Genomic DNA, 15589 nt, shown 5'->3' on the forward strand with positions numbered 1-15589 from the left:
TTTAATGACCAAAAATTCAATTATTGCGAAACTTAACCTTTACGATTAGACTTTGCGGAATAAGACGACAAGCATTTCTGAATAAGATAATCGTAATTAAAAGAAATTATAATCTCAAGTACATAAATAACCCTTGGGATGAAGCCCTACATCAAAGTACGTCAAAATAAAATCCTGGAAATAAAAAGGTAGTAATGGTCCAATACGGACTCTCAGTCCCACAGAAAGGAAAACTCTAAACCAGACCCCGCTTCTAAACTGCTCCAGCTTTATCACGCTTTTCCGAGGTCCCACCCTAAAGCAACTTGGACGCCCAGGAATACGCTGTGCACAGACTCCCGACTTGGCCTCTGGTGGTGAATGCTCCACTGCCTCCTCCTCCTCGATCAACCGTGACTCCACTATGGTGTCCTCTGAAGGGTCTTCTGTCGAGTCCTCCGAAGGGTCTTCTTCTTCCTCGTCCCTATAAAACCTAGCTGGAGGATGCGGAAACATAACTGACCCATCCCTGAAGATCTGACTCTCTATGACCGTCCCCAATCTGTTTCTTCCCAAGAGCACCGCACCGCCGACATAGATCCTCCGAACTCCGGAATTGACGGTCTCCCAGAGCCGGTCTTCCTCTGGCCTATCCAGAACGATCTCCCACCTCTTGATAGACTCCACATCCTTGGAGGTCGACATCTACCCCCCCCCCCCAAAATAAACACATAAAAACAAATAACAGGGTCAGGTCCAACAGAAATAACAATAACAAAATCGACAGTACACAATATAAGTACGTTATATGTCTTTTATGGGAATAAAGTCAGTTAGTCAGTGAATAACGAAATCTCACATCACACAACCCACCAAACCTTCCTTGGCCAATCACATAGCTCTGCAGATGTACAAATCACGTGAAGCTGCAATACTTCACAAAATCTCATGGTGACCGCAGTCAACCAAATCACGTGGAGCCGCAATGATCCACAAAAGTCTCACGGTGACCGCAGTCAACCAAAATACGTGGAGCCGCAATGATCCACAAAATTCTCCCTCGCGTGCAAGCCCATCGTTCTCATGGTACATAGTCTCACCTAGACCTATGTTCCATAAAATATCTCATTTACTTGCAAGCGATTAATCACGTTTCTCTTTGTTTAAGGCTCTAATGTCATCCTAGAGTCTTACAATTTTCAACGTCGAATAAAAATAACGACAAAGCAATCATAGTCACATTGGGAATTACGGCTAAGTGAGCGACCCTTTGTGACAATTACTTGAATAAGCATATTATATAGCAAATCCATAACCATAATCATAATTTGCATGCCTTTCAACCACATAATCTTAGAAAATTAATTAAATGAGTTGCCTAACGACTTGCGCATTGAAAAGAAGAAAAAGTGTGGCTCAAACCCTAAGAAATAGGTTCGGCCGAACCATGAACAAGGCTCCAGGGTTTTCAAAAAAAAATTTCTTTCCTTCTTTTCAACCCCACAAGTCTTAGTCCAGCCCCCAAACATCCATATGATCACCCAAAAATTTCAGATTAAATCAATCATCAAAGATCATATTGGAACAAGTGAAAAGCAAGCCAAACATAGCCAGTTGTCATTTGAATTTCACATAAAATCAGATTCATAGCATACACCCCAAGCATCATATTCTCAAAACTCAAGCAACAACCATCAAGATCACATCTTATCTCATGCAATTTTCATGGTAAAATCCTAATATACTACCCAAAACCTAGGACCAGCCCTACCTTGAACGAATGGTGATGGAAAAACAGAGGTTTTGAGATGAAAGAATGATCACAAATTGCTGTCCAAGATCCTCTCCTTGCTCTCTCTCCCAATAGGTCTCCTTCTCTTGCTCACGCGCACGCTCCTTCTCCTTCTCTCTCGATCTCTCTCTCTCTTTCCCTTTCTTTCTCTCTTTTTCTCTTCTCTTTTCTTGCTGTGTTTTTACGTGAAACAGTATGGTAGCACTTTCTGATTTTCTAAATGAGAATGAAAAATAAGGATTCCCCCCCTCTTTTCCTTAGTGAAACCGGCGGCTAGCATCACAATTGGGCTAGGTTTTGTTTTTCCTTCTCTTTTTCCCTCACTAATTAGCCCAAGCTCAAAATTTAAAAGGTCAACTAATAAATCAGAAGTTAACACCTTTTTAATCACCAATTAATCTGAATAAAAGGCAATTAAAACACAAACCCCTCCCCCAAGCAACTATGTGGCCGGCGGCCACAAGGAGGTTTTAGGGTTTCCAAAACCCTAAATCTCCTAAGCCCAAACCAAGCTTAGCCCACTTAGGTCTTTCTCATACTCCACTTCAGCCCATAACCTCTGATTAGATAATTAACCCCCCAATTAATCACTAATCAAAAGGTTTAACACAAAAATACAATTTCTTACTTTTAGGTAAAATTCGTAAGAACTGTACAACTAGACCTTTCGTCACTAAACATGAATATCTCGGTCTTCAGAGATGGGAATGACCTGAAACCAAGGGAGAAGTTAGCTAGCTCAGAGATCTACAACTCTCATGAAGGAAGTTTTCCCAAGTGAGGTCGTTAAGACCCTCTGAAAATTCACACAAGTTGACAGCTATAATCTGTCAATTTTCAAACTTGGACAAAAACCTCATTTTATTCAATTTTTCACTTGCACAATACAACATGAGTTCAGGGCCTTACATCATGAATGTGAAGGATATGGTCACATCAGGTCTGAATGTGCCACCTATCTAAAGAAGCAAAAGAAAGGTATGATGTAACTTGGTCAGATGAAGACACTGAAGATGAGGAGGAGATATCTGCAAACAAAGTTAATGCTTTTTCTGGAACCATTTATGTGTCTGAGACTGGTGATGAGGACATCTCAGATGAGGATCTGGCTGAGACTTACAAGCTGCTACATAACAAGTGGGAAGAAGCATGTAAACTTGTGAGAGAATAGCAAAGTGAGATAGAACTTGTTTCTCAGAATGAAAGGCTGAAAGAGCTCAGTACAAAGCTGAAGGAAGATCTGGAGGAATGGCAAAGTAAGTTTAATAATGCTGACATTATGGAAAAGGCTAACCTAATGTGGATTAATGCAGGACTTCAAGAGCAAGTGGCAATTCTGACAAGAAAGCTTGAAGCCACTCACAAATCTGTTAGAATGTTGAACAGAGGTTCTGACATGCTTGATGAAATTCTGAAAGAAACGAGCAAGCAAGGAGGGAGTTTGAAGGGAATTGGTTTTGATTACAGGACATCAGAAAGGATCAAAGAAATTTGTTTCTGCTACAAAACAAACTAAATTCAAGAAGCCCAGGAATTATCAGTTGTCAGATCTATTGCCCCGACATGTGCCTCAGCATGTGAACCCACAACTTAAGTTTGGCAAAACTGTACCTTGGAAGTGTCACTACTGTGGTAGGAATGGTCATATAAAGCCCTACTGTTTCAAGTTATATGGCTATCCTCAGATGCACAATAATAATATCAAGGCCTCAAAGCCTATTCAGATGAGGAAGCAATGGAAGCCCAAGGGGGAAATCAAATGTCAGGTAGCCTACACATCTTTCAGAGCTTCATCAAAGGAAGACTGGTATTTTGATAGTGGCTGCTCAAAGCACATTACAGGGAATAAGAGCTTTTTACAAGACATCAAAAGTCACTCAACCAACTATGTTACTTTTGGAGATGGAGCTAAAGGAAAAATCAAGGGAGTAGGAAAGCTTGTTAGCACAGAATCTCCCAACTTGAATAATGTTTTACTTGTCAATGGTTTAACTGCCAACCTGATCAGCATAAGCCAACTGTGTGATCAAGGGTATGATGTGAAGTTCAATAAGATAGAATGTGTGGTGACCACTGATGATGACAAAGTTGTGATGAGAGGGGTCAGATCAAACGACAACTGTTATATGTGGACATCAGAGGAAAAAACTCATGTTTCTAGATGTTTGTTAACCAAAGAAGATGAGGTAAATGTATGACATCAAAGACTAGGACATCTCAACTACAGGAGCATGCAAAAGGTTATTGCTGATGAAGCAATAAGAGGCTTGCCCAATCTAAGCTTGGGAGAAGGAAAGATTTGTGGATAATGTCAGATTGGTAAACAAACCAAAGTGTCACACAAGATGCTCCAGCATCAGACCACGACAAAGGCTCTGGAATTGCTTCACATGGATCTCATGGGTCCCATGCAGGTTGTAAGCTTGGGAGGAAAAAGGTATGTGTTTGTCTGTGTAGATGACTTTTCAAGGTATACATGGGTTGAATTTATGAGAGAAAAATCAGAGACTTTTGAAATATTCAAGAACCTATGTTTGAGACTTCAGAATGAGAAGGATCGTGTGATCGTGAGAATCAGAAGTGATCATGGAAGGGAGTTTGAGAATTCTAAGTTCTTGGAGTTCTGTGGAATAGAAGGTATTAGTCTGAGAATTCAGCATGTTGGAAGGTGCTATAAGAAGCTTGTGAGAGAATTCTTGGTGAATCTCTCTGTTGATGTTGGACTTCCTGAGAGTGATGAATTCAGGAAAGTCTTTGTGAGGGTTGAATGTGTGGTGTTCTCACCTGCATGCTGTTACTTGTGCTGTGAAGCTGCCTGTTTCATTTCCTTCACTTCTTATTGAGATCATTCTCAAGCAGCATCCTCAGATACTCCGGGCTGATGAAGTGGTTATGTCTCGTGGAGTTCCAATCACCTTGGATCAACGTTTGTTTATGCAGCCACATGTCTTAGACATTGCCATTCCATCCAGCAGGACATCTGCCCCTTCTGTGACTGAATCTGGCACTCAGGCCATAATTGCTGAATTACAGGAAGTCTCCAAGGCTTTGCAGGAGACAATTAGGGTGAGCACTGCGAGGAAGCTCAAGGTTGATGCTTTGCTTCTCAAGCTGCAGGAAGAAGAACGCCAAGGAGGTGAGCAAAGTGCTGCTGCTACAGCTGCTCAGGATGGAAGCAATGAAGAGAAGGAAGGGTCTGATGAGAGAGTAGAGGAAAGTGCAGAAGAGTCTGGAGAGGAATCCAGTTCTGAAGACTAGATTGTTATGTTCTTTTGCTATTTTTTTTTTTGGATGTATTTGTGCATCCTTTGCAAATTTGTGCTAAAAAGGGGGAGTAGTTTGAAGTTTGAAGATTCTATCTGCTATGGCTTGTAATAATTTGTGTTGCTACCAAGAAGACCTATGCTCTATGTTGCTGTTGTGAAGACTATGTACTGAGAAGACCTATGTTGCTACTGTGAAGACTATGTGTTTTGCTAGTGTTAGCTTTGGTCTGTTTTATTTGAAGACAAGTTCATGACAATGGCTATGTTGTGTTTCAAGTTGGATCTTCGGGTTTTATGTGGATAGCTTATGTGCAAGTTGCTTCAGATCGTATTTCTGATATGTTGGTGTTCAAGTTGATCTATTGTGAAGTCGTCATATGTTAAGGCCTGATAGTACTTCTGTTTGTGTGTTTTTGCTGCTAAGTGTTTGGTTCCAACTATGCTTTTTGAAGTATGATTGTTGTTAGTATGGTTGCATCATTTGAGGGGGAGCTCTGACTAAGGGGGAGAATTGATTCCTTGATTCTCTATTTTTATCCTCTCTGGTTTGTGTGTTGTTTTAGACAAAATTTGACAAAGGGGGAGATTGTTGGTACATGTTGCCTTGCATTTTGTCAAAACAACCGATTGTCGAAGTAGATGCCGTGGCATCTGATTCTGTGGAGCTAGGGCATCAGTCCTCAGCTTGAGTTTCTGTTGTGGGCCCTCTGAAGATTAGTTGAAGATATGTTTTCGTGTTACTTGAGGAACAAGTAGCTATTCCAGAAGGGTTTTATTTATGGGTTGTTATTTGTTGAAACAATCTTTGTTAAAAGATTGGATTCTATCTTTACTTGTGCACTAAGTAAACAAAATCTATCAAGATTGTGTTTTGAATTGCTGTTGCTGCAATCTGTTACTTCAGCTCATGCTAACCCTAGAGCCCATGCTACCGCTGCTGAAGTCTATAAAAGGATGAAGACCTAAATCATGAAGACCATCGAAGCTATAGAGAGAGATCAAATGTTTTAGGATTTGTGATTGTGCTTTGTCCTTTGTTAATTGTGAATCCTCTTTGCTCACTGATTCCATAAAGCAAAGAAGGGTTCTGTGTGTTTGATTGTGTTTAAACTCTGATTGTTTATTATGTTCACCAATCACTGTGGTAGTGATTGAGAGAAAGTGAGAGGGGCACTCATACTTAGGTTGAGATTCTAAGTAGAAATACACTGGGTAGATTAGGAAGTGAAATATGAACTGTTGCGTTCATGAGTGTCTGTAATTCCTGAATCTTGAGATAGTGGATTTCCTTTCTTTGGGTGCAAACCCTCCAGACGTAGGTGAAAGTTTTTCATTGAACTGGGGTTAACAATTCTTGTATTTTGTTGCTTCTGGTTTAAGTTCTGTTTTACTGTTAAGCGATTGTCGAACCTATTGTCCCAACATCGTGCAGGACATTCGTACTACAGAGAACCAGAATTACAGTTCTTCTCAACCATCTTCTATGTCAAAGAAAGCTCCTGGGAAGACGAAGGCAAGAAACCCAGCAAGAAAGACCTACATGTCCAAGGTTCAGAACAAATAACCCACCAATGTCCCTCACTGTGAGGATGTTACTGATGAAGAGGAAATCTGTAACACCCCGATTTAGGGGGCGTCACTTTAGTAACCAAAGAAATAACTTAAGCGGAAAAACGTGAATTTTTTTTTTTTTTTGATAATAAAATGAAAGACTGAAAGAAAATAAACTTCCCGCCAAAAGGTAAAAGAAAACTAATATACATCTACATAAATATGTACATGCCCACACTAGTACCAGCCACATCGCGAGTAACCTCAAGCGACGGGTGACGGAAGAAAGTAACGCCCGAAGGCAATATGTACAAACCAAGGTAACCTGTGTCCGCAATACTAAACCTCAAAACTGAGAACGAATTGGCCCAGTGGCCTAAAGAAAAGACCTCCCTAGTCCAACCAGCTCTCTGTGATCTTCATAAGAAAACCACACAAAAAGCTACCGGCAGGAAACTACCCTGTCCCAAAACTGAAAACATGACGGTCAGAGCATCGACACAACTCCTACACTAATCCCTACTCGAGGAGCCCACCCTAGCACTCGATCATACATGCTAGCGCGGTCGTCGTCCGAATCTACATCCAGGACGACTAGGTCGACATACACAACGCTGCCCTCTCTGTCCACCCTGATGCGCTCCTGCACTGGCCTATTGGGCTCGGGGCCCGGAACAAGATCCTCGATGACAGCAGCTACAGACGGACTAGACTCCGTCGAGAACCCACCCACTGGCACCTCCTCAGAGGGGTCCTCATCATCCGAAGATGATGGTGGTGGTGGTCCTCCCAGGCCGGGTCCACAATGCACACCAGGCGGCAAGTTGAAGCTCACTATGTGTCTCCTCATCACCCCCTCCGTCAAGCGTCCGAATCGGTCAACACGGTCCTCCATGATCCGACCGGTGTAGGTCGCACGGTGGCCTATGGGGTCGACCACCCATGCACCTGGGTCGTCCTGATTAAGCATCTCGTACCTGGTCCCCCCCGAGGGGCTGACCATCGTAAACCAATCCGCCATACTCATCTGACAAATGGCGTAGTCCGCCCAAACACACACAGCAGACGCGAGGGTCAACTCCAAAGAATTATATAAATAATAAAACCAGATATAATATAGGATAATAAATATTTGCCTCTCAGGCTTATAATTTTAGGGATGACTTCCTTGGGTTGCAAGTATCATAATGAATATAAGAAATCATAATAAAAAATAGCATGCCTCAAATATGATAAATAGGTACCAATCACACTCAGCAACTAAGTCAGCATGTATGTTGCATGAAATGCAATGCTGGGTAACAAAATGCATTCCGGAAGAAGGATGGACATCAACGAGGCGGCCCTAACACCAGCCACGGTGGGTACCTTCCTGCTCGCGTGTCTCTTACACCACACAAAAGTAGTCAGATCAGCAGTGAACCCGTAGGTCTGCCATTCCGTCTGCTACTGAGGACCACCGTAGTGTCCTAAATATGGAAATCCGGGTCTTATGACCATTTTGGAATCCACCGAGGTCCGGTATCACGCCGTGTATTAACCTCAAAATGAGTGCATGAATGCAAGTGATTAGCCAAACAACGTCTCCGACCTCACCCGACACGTCGCCACGTGTTCTAAATAACTTAAAGTCTCTAAAAAAAAATACCCTAAGGCAAATGTCGATTCTGCGACAAAAATGAATTAGTCAAAAGAAGAAGAATGTACTTGGGAACTCATGGTTCCCGGCTAAACTTTAGATAGCCAATCAATAAACTGCTCATCGAGCGAAAAGGTACCGAAGTACTTGGAAACTTATAGTCTTCGGCTAAACTTTAGATAGCCAAACATTAAACTGCTCATCGAGCAAAAGAGTTTTCAACATACTCGAAGACTTGTATATTTCCTCAAAACGTGGACTCGACGACACTTCTCATATTTCCCAAACTAATATTCAGGCTCTAAGCTCTTATCTAAGGGTATTATTATTGTTCAAAGGATTTAGAAATTGATTAATGTCTTATGAGTTTTCCGTGATAAAATAGTTTTCATTTTAATCTTATAATACTTCCTAAGAGTTTTCAGAGATCCCATAATCTCAAATAATTCCCTGAGAAGGTCTCGATCCATTAAAACATAACAAGGTCCGAACTCCGTTCGTCCTTTAAAACTCTCTCAAAATCTCATAAAAATTTGGCATGACCTGCCCGTAATCCTCACTCCTCAGAATCTCAGGTACAAGTGGAATAGCATAAATAAAACAGCTCAGTCAAAAGCATAAACAGCATATTCCAACACATCCTAAGTTAACCATGTAGCACGTAGCATGTGAATCATTTAGCACACAATATCATGGCATCAAATACTCAGCAAGGTCGGTCGAAGCCTCAGAGAACAATTCAGACATTTAGCAATTTAGTGCATAACACATAAATCAAGTCGAATTTGTCGACCCCTAAAGCATTATCTAGTAATTCAGAGAGTAGCCCTCACCGGTGGGTCTTCCAGCTTCCTCCTCCAAGTGTCCTTCACGCTCTTCTCCTTGTTCTCCAGGAATCTCCTCAAAAGAACCTTAAGCAAAAATCACAGAAATCAACACCAAGAGTCAGAAACTCAGCAATCAAGGAGTCCTAGGGTCACACGGTACACTACCACCTCCGTGGTACGACAATCTAACGCGTTAAGACAAGTTTTCGAAAAATCGGATTCTTCCCCCCCCCATGATATAGCTCTCGGCCACTTCCTTTAATTGGGAGGGTCGATTTTTCTTCGATCAAACTTGGTTCCTAGGTTAACATAAGCCGTAACTAAGACGGTTCTAAGCTCGGAAAAATTTTCGGATCGAAAACTGATATAGGGGTAGTTTGGTCATTATTTTTAGCTCAGAATTTCAAAACTGGATTTTTGAAAAACAGATTGGATGGAGACGTCCACAACGACGTTTATGACGACAAATCCTACTAGCACTAAGCCAAGTCGATAGATTAGAGCTTAAAGGTTGCGACTTTACCGAAAAATGGGTATTTAAGGTAGAAATTGATCCCGGCGGCATTTCGTCGACATTTGACAAAATCTAATCCGCAGAACACGCTCAGGAGCATGCAGGGAAGAAGTTTAGACGCTGAAATCAGCTTATTTGGACAGTTTTTCAAAAACCTCAAAATTTTGAACTCAGAAAGACGTAGGAGAAGTGGACAGAAACGACGATTCGAAGGAGAGTATAGTTTACCTACCTCGAGGTCTTCGATTAGCGACGATCGGTGAAGCAAACGGGCAAGAAACGATGAAGATCCGGATTCTCTCTCTCTCTCTAGGTGCTCGCGGGTTTGGGGAGGGAAAATGGGTATTTTTTTGCAAAAAATCTAATTTTCAAGCTATTTATAGGTTTTGGAAAAAGCGGAAAAAAGATTTTTTCGCGGTTCCGATTTTTCCTGCGCGTTCCTCTGCGAATTCTAAGATTGGTTCTGGCGACATAATTCCAGAACTCAAAACAGGATTCTTGGAATTAAACCAAAAGATCCAAAATCGGCATAAGTCGGTGTAAGTCGGTTTATCCTGAAAAACTACTTTTTGCAGTGATCGTCGGATGAGAAAACTTCCTTCTGAAGAAAGATTGGGATTAACGAAAGAAATAGGAGAACGCGGGTGGAATCTTCATTTGAAGCTCCGAATAGAAAAAGTCTTCATCGTCTGTCGATCTTAGGTTTCTCGAACTATCAGGGATTCCGTTTCGGCAAACTTCCGAGAATTGGAATTTGACGTTCGTACTTTCCAGGATTTCGCATCGAAATAATTGTTTAAGGACGGAAAAGAGAAGTTCTAACATTTCTCTGAGGATTTTTGGAATTAGTTTCCATCGTGTCCTAAAGCGTAAATTAACTATTCACTAATACCTTTGACCTAGGATTAAGCGTATGTTAGTCGTGCTATAACTCTTATCGGTTTTTCGGTAATTCTTGGACTTTTCCTGAACCTTTTTCCTTCACATATTTATCTTAATCAAATAAACTCTCTTATTTTATTCACTTATCCAAAGCGTTAAAACTTGGGCCTTACATTACTACCCTCCAAAAAGAAAGTTTCGACCTCGAAACTTATGGTTCAGTAAAAAGTTCTGGGTACTGTTCCTTGATCCTTTCCTTCAGCTCCCACGTTGCATCGCCGGTGTCCTTGTTCCAAATAACCTTCACTAATTCGATCTCTTTTCCCCTCAACTGCTTTATCCTTGTGTCACCAATGCTGATTGGTGGTGTCTCGAAAGACAAGTTATCCTTCAACTCAATGTCATCCAGCTCGATAACATGTGTCGGATCAGCAATATACTTCCTCAGTTGTGACACATGGAATACATCGTGAATGTTTGATAGAAAAGGCGGTAGTGCGATCTGATAAGCTACCGGTCCTACACGACGAGTAATCTGATAAGGTCCAATGAACTTTGGCGTAAGCTTTCTTGACTTGATTGCTCGACCAACTCCTGTAGTCTGAGTAACTCGCAGAAACACATGATCTCCTTCTTCAAATTCCAGGGTTCTGCGCCTTTGATCTGCATAGCTCTTCTGTCTACTCTGAGAAGCCTTCATCTTCTCTCTGATCTGTTTAATCTTCTCAGTCGTCTGTTGCAGAAGTTCCGGTCCTACTAACAAATTCTCTCCATCTTGATACCAACATAAAGGTGTTCTACACTTGCGGCCATACAAAGCCTCATACGGTGCCATGCCTATGGTCGTATGAAAACTGTTGTTGTATGTGAACTCAATCAGTGGCAATAGGGTATCCCAACTGCCCTTGTTGTCTAACACGCAAGCTCGTAGCAAATCCTCCAATGATTGGATAGTTCTCTCAGTTTGCCCATCAGTCTGTGGATGATAAGCAGAACTTAATCTCAGCCTCGTTCCCAAAGCATTATGAAGAGCTCCCCACAAATGTGAAGTAAACTTCGGGTCTCTATCGGAAACGATACTTGTTGGCACTCCATGAAGTCGCACAATCTCAGCTATATATATCTCTGATAGCTTCTCCACGTTGTACGTGGTCCTCACAGGTATGAAATGAGCCGACTTAGTCAGTCGATCCACGATTACCCAAATCGATTCATATCCCTTTTGAGTCTTTGGCAATGCCACGACAAAATCCATCGATATGCTATCCCATTTCCATTGAGGTACATCCAAACTTTGTAGCATACCCGAAGATTTCTGATGTTCCACCTTCGCCTTTTGACAGGTTAAACATGCAGCTACATATTCTGCCACTTGTCTTTTCATTCCTGGCCACCAAAAATTCACCTTCAAGTCCTGATGCATCTTTTTCATTCCAGGGTGAATGCTCAACTTGCTTTTGTGACCTTCGTCCATAATCAACCTCCTTAAGTCAGGGTTGTTAGGTACGCAAACTCTACCCTTACACCGCAAGATATTGTCACTTCCTACCTTGAATTCCGGGTCCTTACCCTGAATTACCGAATTCCTTTTTCCGAGTAAAAATTCATCTTGTAACTGTTGGTCTCGGATTTCCTCCATCAATCCATTGGTAATCCTGACCATTCCAAACTTCAGTTCTCCCTCGGATACTCCCACATCTAAACTCAAATCCCGAAATTGTTCCAGCAGTTGCAGCTCCCTAACCATCATTGACGAGATATACATATTCCTGCTCAATGCATCAGCAACAACATTAGCCTTTCCAGGATGGTATTGTAAGGTAAAATCGTAATCCTTGAGAAATTCCATCCAACGTCGTTGTCTCATGTTCAACTCCTTCTGGTCGAACAAGTACTTCAAGCTCTTGTGATCACTGAATATGGTGAAATTGCATCCATATAAGTGATGTCTCCAGATCTTCAACGAAAACACAATGGCAGCAAGTTCTAAGTCATGAGTCGGATAGTTCTTCTCATGAGTCTTCAGTTGTCGTGAAGCATAAGCCACCACCTTCCGATGTTGCATCAGCACACATCCCAAACCTTGATGCGAAGCATCACAGTACACTTCATACGGTTCCTCTGGTTGCGGTAAGACTAGTACAGGTGACGTTGTCAAACGTTCCTTCATTGTCTGAAAGCTAGTTTCGCACGCTTCGGTCCATGCAAAAGGTTGATCCTTTCTCGTAAGTTGGGTCAAGGGTCCAACGATCTTGGCGAAATTCTCAATGAAGCGACGATAGTATCCCGCCAAACCGACAAAACTCCTGATCTCCGTCACGGTCTTTGGCCGTTCCCATGACAACACAGTCTCTACCTTTGCTGGATCCACAGCTATGCCTTCTTTAGAGATCACATGACCTAAGAATTTTACCTCTTCGAGCCAAAATTCACACTTAGAAGGGTTGGCGTACAGCTTTGTCTCTCTCAACACTTGTAAAACCTGACGCAAGTGCCCTTCATGATCTTCAGCATTCTTTGAGTAAATCAGAATGTCGTCGATAAACACCACGACAAATCGATCTAAGAATGGATGGAAAGTCCTGTTCATGTAATCCATGAAAATGGCAGGTGCGTTTGTCACCCCAAATGGCATCACTAGATATTCATAATGTCCATAACGAGTTCTGAATGCCGTCTTTTGGATATCCTCAGTCTTTACTCTGATCTGATGGTAACCCGACTTCAGGTCTATCTTTGAGAATATCGCAGCTCCTCGTAGTTGATCCATCAAATCGTCAATTCTAGGTAACGAATACCTATTCTTGACGGTCACTTTGTTCAGTTGTTGATAGTCGACACAAAGTCTAGATTTCCCGTCCTTCTTCTTCACCAATAAGACGGGTGCTCCCCAAGGCGAAACACTTGGTCGGATAAATCCCTTCGACAGAAGATCCTCAAGTTGAGACTTCAACTCCACCAATTCCGCAGGTGCCATCCGATATGGTGCAATCGAAATCGGTCCTGTTCCCGGTACGATGTCAATAGCAAACTCAATGTCGCGTACAGGCGGCAAACCAGGTACATCGCCAGGAAAAACATCCGCGAAGTCCCTCACAACTGGAATATTACTCACTTCCGAATTCCCTTTACTCTCCAAGCTTAACAAAACTGAATACTCTTGAGATCCTTCATTCAGAGAGACACTAATATGATTGGCGGATAGATACTCGGAAAGATCCGAGTCAAGAAATACCACTCTCTTTCGGCTGCAGTCCAGAAGACAATGGTAGTGGGACAACCAGTCCATCCCTAGGATAACATCTAGGTTCTTGAGAGTTAGGCACACTAGGTTAGCATGGTAAACTCGATCTCTATAGGTTACTGGGCAATACATGCATGCAGTATTGGCAAGCAGAGTTTTGGCAGGTGTGGTAACTATAAGATCGAAACTCAAAGCAGTAACGGGAAGTTTTAATCTAGTAGCACATTCCCTAGAGATAAAAGAGTGCGTTGCTCCGGAATCAAAAAGTACAGTTAGGAGATTACCGTCAATCTCGCAGTCTCCCCTGATCAGACCATCAACTCCTTCAGCTTCTTCACCATCCATGGTGTAGACTCTTGCCTTAGCAGCAGGACGCTTCCCACGAGCAGTGTTGACAGCTGGTTCTGTCTTGGGTGCTCTGCATTGGCCAGCAGTATGCCCCAACTTGTTACAGTTAAAGCATTTGGGCCTCATGTCAGTACAAGCATTGGCATAGTGCCCAGGCTGCCCACATCTATAACAGGTCATCTCCCTGTTCACAGTCTGACCTCCAGAACCTCCAGCAGTACCCACCATGGGCCTATAAGATCCTGAAGCAATCCCTCTACCAGCAGGTCGTTGATACGGCCTCCAGCTCTGAAATCTCCCTCTGCCTTGAATATTTTGAGAGCCCGACCTCATCGGCCCTCCTGTTCCAACACGGTTCAGTCTCTTATTCTTCATTATCTCCACTTCCGTGGCTTTTTCAACCAAGGTCTGGAAGCGAGTGATTCCCAATGGTTTCACCGAGTCTTCAATATCGGGCCTCAGCCCATTCACAAAGCGCTTGCACATGTAGGGTTCATCGACCCCATTGCGGAAGAATCGAAAGTGCTTGGCCAACGATTCCAGCTTGGCAGCATATTCCGGGATGGTCATGCTACCCTGACGAAGTGTCAGGAATTGCGACTCACGCTCGTCCCGAGCACTATCTGGAAAATACTTCTCCAGAAAAGCAGCACGAAACGAAACCCAATTCACTTCCAAGTTGTTTGCTTCCATCATTCCTCTGGCGCCTCTCCACCAGTACTCAGCATCATCCAACAGTAGAAAGGTTGCCATTCCCACCTTGGCCCCCTCAGCAGTCTGTAATACACCGAAGATCTTTTCAATCTCCTGGATCCAGAGATCCGCTTTGTCCGGGTCAGTACCCCCCGAGAACTTAGGTGGATCCTGTCTCCTGAAATCATTCAGGCCTCTGTTCTGGTCCATTGTCACTTCCCTCTGGCGTTGGTGCTGATCACGTGCCTCCTCAGCAGCACGCCTCATAGCATTATCGTTTGCCTGTGCAGTCACGGCTTGGGCCATAGTGGCCATCATCTCAGCTAGTTGGTTAGCGTTCACCATGTTCTGCTAAATTAACAAACAGTTAGTGCTCATCATAAGATAGCATCTAATATAACTATACAATATGATTAAGCAATAACTTCAAGCAATTCTAAGCGAAAAATCGCTTGGCAGACAATCAATTTTTACTCTTTGCAGAGTCACACAACCTAGCACAGAAGACCTATTCCCCAAAGACTCCCAAAGACTCGACTAAGCTCTGATACCACAATGTAACACCCCGATTTAGGTGGCGTCACTTTAGTAACCAAAGAAATAACTTAAGCGGAAAAACGTGAATTTTTTTTTTTTTTGATAATAAAATGAAAGATTGAAAGAAAATAAACTTCCCGCCAAAAGGTAAAAGAAAACTAATATACATCTACATAAATATGTACATGCCCACACTAGTACCAGCCACATCGCGAGTAACCTCAAGCGACGGGTGACGGAAGAAAGTAACGCCCGAAGGCAATATGTACAAACCAAGGTAACCTGTGTCCGCAACACTAAACCTCAAAACTGAGAAC

The sequence above is a fragment of the Lotus japonicus genome, chromosome 4 (assembly GCF_012489685.1).
Source record: "Lotus japonicus ecotype B-129 chromosome 4, LjGifu_v1.2".
In the NCBI taxonomy this organism is placed as follows: domain Eukaryota; kingdom Viridiplantae; phylum Streptophyta; class Magnoliopsida; order Fabales; family Fabaceae; genus Lotus; species Lotus japonicus.